General features: G+C 36.5%; 1 long non-coding RNA gene across 1 annotated transcript in view; it reads left to right on the forward strand.

Moving 5' to 3' along the window:
- The first annotated feature begins 4,250 nt into the window (after positions 1 to 4,250).
- LOC114029383 overlaps positions 4,251 to 9,704 on the forward strand; it is a 7,957-nt gene continuing 2,503 nt past the window's right edge. The window contains exon 1 of the long non-coding RNA XR_003567486.1: positions 4,251 to 4,324. This is a non-coding gene — a long non-coding RNA (uncharacterized LOC114029383). The remainder of the gene's footprint in view (positions 4,325 to 9,704) is intronic.

The following is a 9,704-nucleotide window of genomic DNA, read 5'->3' on the forward strand; positions in this document are numbered from 1 at the left end:
CATACCACTTCTAAAAAGTAAAAATAGAGTAAGTTATTTCAGAATATTTTGACAAATCAAATAGGGGCTCAGTAGGGAAAAATAACTGTCTCCCCATCAATTTCCAGAATATTTTTTCTCATTTTTATTTGACCAGATTTATGAGGTCATTAGTAATAAGAAATTCCTGCTGAGGAACCTTCATATACCAATGCAGATAACTACTTTCTACAATATAGAGTCTTAAAGAATTGCCTGGTGCAGAAATTAAGTAAATTGCCCAGAGTTTCACAACCAGTATGTATCAGATGTGGGACGTGAACCCAGGGTCATCTTAACTCTGAGTCAGTTATGCTATTTTTACTTCTTTTCTTACCTACCAAAAGAAATATGGAAGGAGGGAAGAAATTTCAGATTTGAGCTACTATCAGAATTCACAAAATGTAAGCCTAGAATTTGATTATACATAAACATTATAAATGCATTTTAATACTACTGTAATTAGGATGGATTTCTATATACAAAATGCTGAAGCTACTACATTGTCAATCTAATTATTTTGGTTGCCTTATAGCTTAGTGAGGATCATCATAGGATAATGGATAATAGATTTAGAGGTAGAAGGGATCCTAAATATCATCTAGTCTTATCTCCTCATTTCACAGCCAAAGAATGATTGAATGATTTGCCTCAGGTCTTAAAATGCTGCATGGAAGAGCCAGAATTCAAACTGTGGTTCTTTGGCTCAAAATGCAGTGTTTATCAAGTTGTAGTATATGATTGTGATGAAATTTTATTGTGCTTTAAGAAATGACAAGCAGGATGATTTCAGAAAAACTTGGAAAAACTTATATGAAGTGTTGCAAAGTGAGGTAAGCAGAACCAGAAGAACATTTTACACAGTAACAGCAATATTGTATGATGAAGAATTGTGTATGACTTAGCTATTCTCAGCAATGCAGTAATCCAAGATAATGCCAAAGGACTCATGATGAAACATGCTATACGCCTCCAGAGAAAGAACAGATATTGTCTAAATACAGACTGAAGCATTTTCTTCTTTCTTTTGTTCTTCCTTGCTTCCTTCCTTTCTTTCTTTTTTTGTTTGAATCTTCAATGACTACTATGGAAATGTTTTACATGAGTGCACATGTATAACCCATATCAGATTGCTTACCATTTCATGGAAGGGGGAGGGAAAGGAGGAAGTAAGGGATAGAATTTGGAATTCAAAACTTTTTAAAAAAAACAATGAATGTTCAAAATTGTTTTTACATGTAATTGTGGAAAAAATAAAATATTATTTTTTTAAAATGCAGTGTTTATTCTATTGTAGGTACATTCTATTCAAACTATTCTAGGAATAGTTTCCCTTTCTGCTTATGTCCTTCCTGGTTTTCTACTTACTTTTTTCATTTGTGATTCCTAATCCTCAGTGTGGTAGCAAGGAAATCTGTGGTATAAACACAGGCTTTTTTTTGTTCACCTTAAGGCATGTTGGGTAAGCTACAGGGGACTCCCCAAGAGAAATGCATGCAAAAATCATGGCCAGGTTTTACCCTCAGCACAACCTGGCCACACCCATTACCAGGAGTTCCACAGCTAGGCCAGCTAGGTCAGCACAGCAGAGAGGAAAGACATCCTTCAAGACTAGCAAATGGCACTATTGGCATAGAGTACCGAAGTTCAAATGTTCAAGGGCACAGCCAGAAGAAGCAATCCATAAATCATCCCAGTGCTTTGGCAAAAGTTCCTCACAAATCACCTCTGGCTATTGAGATAAATCAGACCTAACTATTCCCTCTGATCTCTCTGAAATTTGCCTTCCCACTGAGGGAGGAGGTCATTGAAAGCCTCACCTGTTTACTCAGGTATTTTCCTGGATGTGTGTTAGGACTGGCAAGTCATCCATCTGCCTCCTCTTCTCTAAGCTAAATAATTCCGATTTATTTAACCTTTCTACCTTGATCCTGTTTTCCAGCCTTTTTTGCTGCCCTCCTCTGGATCATCTCCAAATCCTCCACATCCTTTGGGGACACTACTGTATAAAATAATATTTATGAAATAGTAAAGACCACTACATTTTGTGAACCCTGCCAAAGCAATTCCTTGGCATGCAAAGTTTGGTTGTCATTCCCAAATGCCACCTCCATTTAGTGAAGCGTAGTGTAGTTTTCAGCAATGAGGCTGCCCAGTAGGTATGATAAACAGATGAGCTCAGCCATACTGATACAGCCACATACTTTCCTTCTGCAGCAGAAGAGTATTTCAGGAGTAAGTTCATATAAAAGGATTTTTAAAAGGAGGAATGGAGCCAGATGTCATTGTTTGTAGATGACTGAACAAGAAGAAATAGGCTTAAATTAAAATAAGGAAGAAAAGTGGCACAGTAGCTAGAACATGGTGTCTGGGGTCAAGAAGACCTGAGTTTAAATCAGGCCTTAGACAATTACCAGCTTTGTGACCCTGGGCAAGCCTTCTAACTGCTATCTGCCTTAATTTTCCTATGTGTAAAACGAGAATTGTAACAACACCTACCACCCAGAGTTGTTGTGAGGATCAAATAAAGTAAAAATTGTAAAGTGCCTAGCACAATGCCTGGCATATAATAAACATTATGTAAATGTTAGCTCTTATTATCTTATTATCTGCCATTATATTGATTAGATGAAAGGAAAATGGTTATTTTTACAAAGTAAGGAAACAGGATTACCTACATCAGTGGAGGGTGTATATATCTATATGTGTGTGTGTATGTATATATATGTGTATGTATGTATATGTGTGTATAAATATATATATACATATATATATATCAAGAGAGAGAGAGACAGAGAGAGAGACAAAGAGAGAGAGACAGAGATTGGTTAAAGCCTAGCACCATTAGAATAATGGAGTAAAAGGAATCAAGGAAAGACTTCCTAGGTGAAGTTTCTTAGCTTCCATCACTGGAAGTATTTAAGAAAAGCCAGCTATCTTTTCTGAATGACTTAACTATTGAATGAATCACACAATTTCAGAGTAGAAAGGGACCACAATGTCCATCTAGTCAAATTCACACCCAAGTGGTCATCTAGCCTTTGCTTAAAGATCTCCAATGCTGATCACCACACTACTTCCTGATCTGCTTTTGTGTGGCCCTAATCGCTAGAAAGTTGTTTGGGGAGTTTTGTTTGTTTTTTAGTTCTTATTTTCCTCCTTTCAATTCTGTACAACAACAACAACAAAATCTAATCCCTCTTACATATGACAACCTTTCAACTACTTGAAGCTGCTATCACGTCCCCCACCATCATCCTGTTCTCTAAACCATCCTTCCCAGGCTAAGCATCTCTAGCGTTTTTAACCTCTCTTTGTACAGTCTGGACTCAAAGCCCCTTTACCATCCTTGATTCCCTCATCTGAATGCTTTGCAGCTTGCTTCCTAAACCTTGTAGTTCAGAAATAAATAGTACTCCAGATGTGGTCTAACAAGAGCAGAGAACAGCAAAATTATCACCTTCTTATTATCCCTAGAAGCCTTTCTTAATGCAACCAACATAAGAGTAGCTTGTTTGATTACCATATCCCACTGTTGACTCATATTGAGCTTTCAATCCACTAAAATACTCAGATTTTCTTCAAATAAAAAGCAATTTAACCATGCCTTACCCTCATCTTGTACAGATGAAATCATATACTTCTCATTCTGTTTATTTTGTTACTTTTTTTTTTACTTTTCACTTTCTCTTCATTATCTCCTAAATTTGGGATTTTTGTGCTTATGACTAATCCCTTTGTGAATCTACCCCTTTTCCCCCTCTTTCTGTTCCTATCTGTAGTCCTCTTGAGTTCAATATATTTCTATGCCAAATTATGTGTGTGTATGCACTTGTACTATTCTCTTTCAATCTGTTTGTGTTCGAGAGATGTATGGTTTCCTCCTTTTTTCTATGTTTGTATATAGTTTTTCTTTATAGCCAATTATTTGTATTAACAAGTTCCCCCATTTTTGCTCCTATTTTCCCACAGTTTATCATCTCCCTCTTTTATTTTTTTATCAGATTTTCAAAACAAAACTATTAATAGGTTTTTGGCTCGATTGACTTCCTCTATTAACTTTTGTGACATGAGGATTCTGAAAGAATCATTTCAACATTCCACCCTCATTGAAAAGTAAAGAGTTCATTCTTATAAAGTCCTTCCTCATTGTTCACTTGTGTTCATTTTTATTTTCTGTTTTGACTAATAGTTTTATTTTAAAGTTTATTTTCAGCTCTGATATTTTCCTCAGGATTATGTGAATGTCTTCTATTTCACTCAAGATCAACTTTTTTCCTCATAGGATTATACTCAGTTTTGCTGGGTAAGTCATTTTCATTGTAGACTTTTATCTTTCACCTTTTGAAATATCTCATTCCATGCGTTCCACTCCATTAAGGTGATAGGTCCTAAATCTTGTGCAATTTTGATTGTAGTTCCTTGACATTTTGATTCTTTCTTCTGACTACTTGTAGTATCTATTTTCTTTTGTCTGGAAGTTTTAGGTTTGAGCAGTAACATTCTTGTGAGTTCTCATTTGAAGGCTTCATCAAGAACAGTTATTCCAACACCCTGCTAACTCTGGTAAATTTATTTTGAATGAATTATAATATAGATGAGAATAGAAACCATAAAAGAATTGTGCCCTCAAGTACAAAAAGCCCATGCCTACTAGTGGAAGTAACACTTCAAGAGAAGAAGTAGACAAATAATCATTATTATGATATCTCTCACAGTACTTGATGCTTTACTAACATGCAATAGGAATGCTTCACAGTCACAAAAATCAATGACCAAGGCATTAGGATGAAAAAACTGGAATAACCAGAGTGATAGTGAAATGCCTTGCAAAGGATCTGACATATGAACTGATCCTTGAAAGAAGTGAGGGATTCCAAGATAGAGATGAGAACAGGAGACAGTCTATGCAAAAGCATGGGAAGACAATGAATTCCATTTTGGTCATGTTGAGTTTGAGATACCTATGGGACTTCTGGGTTGAAATATCTAGCAAATTATCCATTTGGATAGCTATATTTGAAAGTCATATGTACAGAGATGATAATTGAAAATATGGAAGCTGATGCCAGGGCCTAGAGAATGAAGATTCTAATCTAATACATAGATTAATCTATTAGAAAGGAAGATTAGAATCTTCCCTTTCTATGTCCTCTCCTTTGGTTATGGTATCAGCGGATAGATAGATAGATAGGTATAGATATGTGTATATATATATATATACACATATATATACACAATACACATATACACATATATATTTAAAAATATATAAGAATCTCCTTTCTCTGTATATACATATATACACATATATACATGTACATATACATAAATGTATGTGTGTATGTGTGATAGATTATATCTACAGTTATACATATACGTTTGTGTATGTATATAGATATATAAAATATATGAATTGTAAGTCCCTGAAAGGCTAGGCCTAAGAGATTTTCCAGTCTTTCTATGATTTATCCCCATTCTTTGTCATTATAATATTATGTAACATTTCTTTAGCCCTAAAAGCTTGCAAAGTATTTTTCTCACAACTCTGGGGTGTATTATCTCCACACTTAAAAACCGTATAGCCGTGTTAAGTCATTTAACCTCCCTCAGTCTTGGTTCCCTCATCTGTAAAATGGCAACAATAATAGAATCTCCCAAAGTTTGTGTGAGGATTAAATGCAATAATGTATGTAAAGTTCTTTGAAAAGCTTAAAGTATTATTATTTTAAAGATGAGATAACTGAGCCTGTCAGAGTTAAGTAACTTGCCCAGGGTCACATAGCTGACATGGCTCAGGTAGAATTAACCCCTGCCATCTTCACTATTGAGCATTCTGACTATGCCTGTATTGCTGCTTTCCTTCCGCTCCTATACTGACAAATATGCAATCAGTGATAAGAGGTCTATTTATTAACTGTTTAACTTTGAATGAGAACTAACATTGCAAGTAAAAGCCTTCTCTTTAGAAGTACTATTTACAAACCAAAAATGTAAGCGTTAAGAAACCGTATCATGCCTCTCCTTACTCAATAAACTCCAGTGGCTCCCTTAACATCTCAAGATTAAATATAAAATCCTCTATTTATCATTCAAAACCTCTCTCCCTCCAAAGATCCATCTTTCCATTCTTTTACCCCTACCCCCATAATCTGAAATCCAGTGACACTGACCTCCTCGAACAAGAAACCCCATCTCCATACCGCAGGCATTTTCATTGCTGTGCCCTCTGTTCTCCTTCATCCCCACCTCCTGAATTTGCTGCCTCACTTCAAGTCCCTGCTCAAACCTCACCTTCTACAGGAAGCCTTTTCTGATCCCTCTTAATTTGAATTCCTTCCCTTCCCTCTGTTGGTTCTTTCCAATTTATTCTGTATATATCCTCCCCCATTAGAATGTGATCTCCTTGAGAATGAGGCCTAAGATTTGTCTTTCTTTACATTCCAAGTGCCAAGCACACAATAGGTGCTTAATAAATATTTATTGATTGATTTGACTGACAATTGGTCTGAATTCTGGCTACCTTAGAATATAGGTCACATCATGCAAATGACATACATTTTATGGAAAAATTATATATAAGTATGAACTGAAGAGTAACATTGATTAGAAGCCCACACATAGATTATGAATTCCAGATTTGGATGGGAAAGTCTGCTTATTTCAAACCAATATGATTTCAAGCAATTATGATCGATTTCAAACCAATCACAATCCTCTTAATTTTCATGAAATCATTTTGTCATGTCTGATCTCCGTGCCTTGGTTCATGCTAGTTTTCATTCCTGGAATAAATTGGCCCCTCCCTCCACTCTCAACCCCAACTCAATCTCAGTTTATCCTTCAGTGATAACTGTCTTTTTACCTTTCTTTCTATCCCCAAGGCCTAGCACAGTACTTGCAATATAGATGTCATTTAGAACATGCTTACTTACATGATGTTCCTTTAAGATTCATCTACAGTCAACTTCATTACATGGTTTATGTTCATTCCCTCCTCAGATTACTTTGCATTTATTTGTGTATGTGGTGTAGCATCCTTCCTGCCCCAATTCCAATGAATAGAATGTAAATTATTTAAGAACAAAGACTGTATTATTTTTACCTCTGCATCCAAAGACGCAGAGTTCTTTGCACTCAATTTTGTTGTCATTGAGTCATCTCAATCATGTCCGACTCTCTCTGACCCCATTTGGGGCTTTCTTGGCAAAGATACTGGAGTGGTTTGCCATTTCCTTCTCTAGTTCATTTTACAGATAAGGAAACTGAGGCAAACAGGGTTAAAAGACTTGCCTAGGGTCACACAGCTAGTAAGTGTCTGAGGCCAGATTTGAACTCAGGTCCTCCTGACTCCAGGCCTGGTGCTCTATAGCTGCCCAACTTGTACCCCATTAGCACTCAATAATTGTTAACTGAATTAAATTTGTTGAATTGAATTCATATGAAATAACATTGTCACATGGTACCACAAAGCTAATAAGTTCTTAGATAGTATTAATAGATTATTTAGTGTCCCAAAAGAGTAAATTGTTAGTTGTGATGAATTTTGCTCTTTTCAGATCACCATCTAGAGTCCTGTGTCCAGTTTTGAATACCATATTTTAGGAAGGAAGTTAATGAACTATGAAGGATAAAGATAACTAGAAACCATGCCATACAATGATCAGTTGAAAGCACCTAAAGGATTTAACCTGGAGAAGAGAAGATCACATACTCTTATGGCTATTATGCAGAAGAACATTTATATATTTATTCTTCTTAGCCTCACAAGGCAGGACCAGAACCATGGTTTGTGAGAAGTAGGAGGTAAGGTGGGGTGAGAGATGGCAAGAGGAATTGAAAAAAAATGGAATCTGACTCAGTCTAAGGAAAGTGCTATGCAAAAGTAGATTGGGCTATCTTACAGATTCCTGTCACTAGAAATCTTCAAACAAAAGTTGTATGACCACTTTCCAGGGATACTATAGAAAGGATTATGCTCCACAAAAGCAAGGCCTAGATAAGCCCTAAATCTTCCTCTTATTATAATATTATTTGATCTAATATAATAGACAAGGGAGGTCTAGGTTTGACTAGAAACACACTTCTCTCAGAGGATTTGAATAAGACCAGGTATGGAATGATTTTCAAGTCACTGACACTTCCATAGTAATTAAGTTAAATTCTGAACATGGATCACTTCAATTTTATCTTGGAAAAAAAGCCATTCTCTTCCCATATAATAGCATCAATCAAATGCATACTCTGAGATGCTATGATTCTGTCTCAGAAGCCATTATACTCTTTGAGTTTGAGACCATGCCAAAATTTTGAAGCAAAAACTATTTCTCTGTTCCTGGTGGATCTGTTGAGCCAGCTCCTAATATCTCGTGCATGAAACATCAAGCTTTCACTATGTACCACAAAAAAGTACAATATCTTTCAGCATTCCCCTTTGACAGCACAATCTAAGCTCTCCTTGGGTGGAATGCAACAGTCACCTGAACTATCCCTGAACTTGGCCAAGTCACTTGTCTTCAATTTGTCTCAGAGGAGAAAAATTCTCTCCTCATTTGTTAGGCATGATAGTCAATGCCTTTAGAGAACCGTTTCTTTTCAGGTGACATTTTCCCATTCTGATGGGATGGGATTAGGGGGGAAGATATAATGCAGCAAACAAGTGTCCTAGGAATGCAGAAAATTCCAAATTCATCAGAGAAACTGCCTATTCACTACATAACAATCACAGGCCTGGGAGCCCATAGACTCCAACTGCAGTCATGCCTTGGCTCATTAGTCCCATGTGCCCCTGAAATTAAACTATGAAAGGAGTATTTAGCTTACAATGCATTGGGCTGGGCCTGAATTAAATTCCTGTGTAGAACCAAAAATAGAACATTCTAAGCCCCGTTTTATTGTTTTGCTTTGTTTTTTTTTTAATGCCTGGACAAAAAGAATATGCTCTTCTTAGTATTATTTCATGTTTTCTTTTTCTCTCTCTCTCCTTAAAAAATAAGTCTAAAAATCTAAAGATTTTTGGCCTTAAGGGGTGCTAGCCTGTTCCCTTAGAGACTGTTTCTTTTCCAGGAGATGGAGTGGCAGAGGGCATGCCTTTGCTGCTTACCTTGGCAACCATGAATGGCCAAGTGCTGTTCCCATGAATGCAAGTCTTTCACTACCATTAGCACTTGCCCACAGGTATAAACATTCTTTCATAAAAAGGACCAGGGGAATGTATGCTGTGTCGCCGATAAAACTCCTGAATGGCAAACAAAACCATATTGTACATTGGAACAGTTCAATCAAATTAGAGCTAAAACAAAATGAGTCTTTAATGATATTGATTTTTTTTTAATATGGTCAAGTTTCCTATGCCAGGCAAAGGCCCTATGGCCATACTAGGTAAAGAGCATGGACAAGGATGTAGACAGTGGATGTGGAAAGGAAGGTCAGATTATAGGGTTTGAAGGTGGAAGGAACCTTACCTACATCCATCCGCTCTACAGATGAGGAAACTGAGACCCTAAGAGGTGAGGTGACTTGTGCTAGGTTATGCTACTAGTAAGAAGGAGATTTGTATCCTTAACTTGAAACCCAAAGTNTGCTCTACAGATGAGGAAACTGAGACCCTAAGAGGTGAGGTGAGTTGTGCTAGGTTATGCTACTAGTAAGAAGGAGATTTGTATCCTTAACTTGAAACCCAAAGT

This window comes from Vombatus ursinus, unplaced genomic scaffold, assembly GCF_900497805.2.
Source record: "Vombatus ursinus unplaced genomic scaffold, bare-nosed wombat genome assembly UNPS02014931.1, whole genome shotgun sequence".
In the NCBI taxonomy this organism is placed as follows: Eukaryota; Metazoa; Chordata; class Mammalia; order Diprotodontia; family Vombatidae; genus Vombatus; species Vombatus ursinus.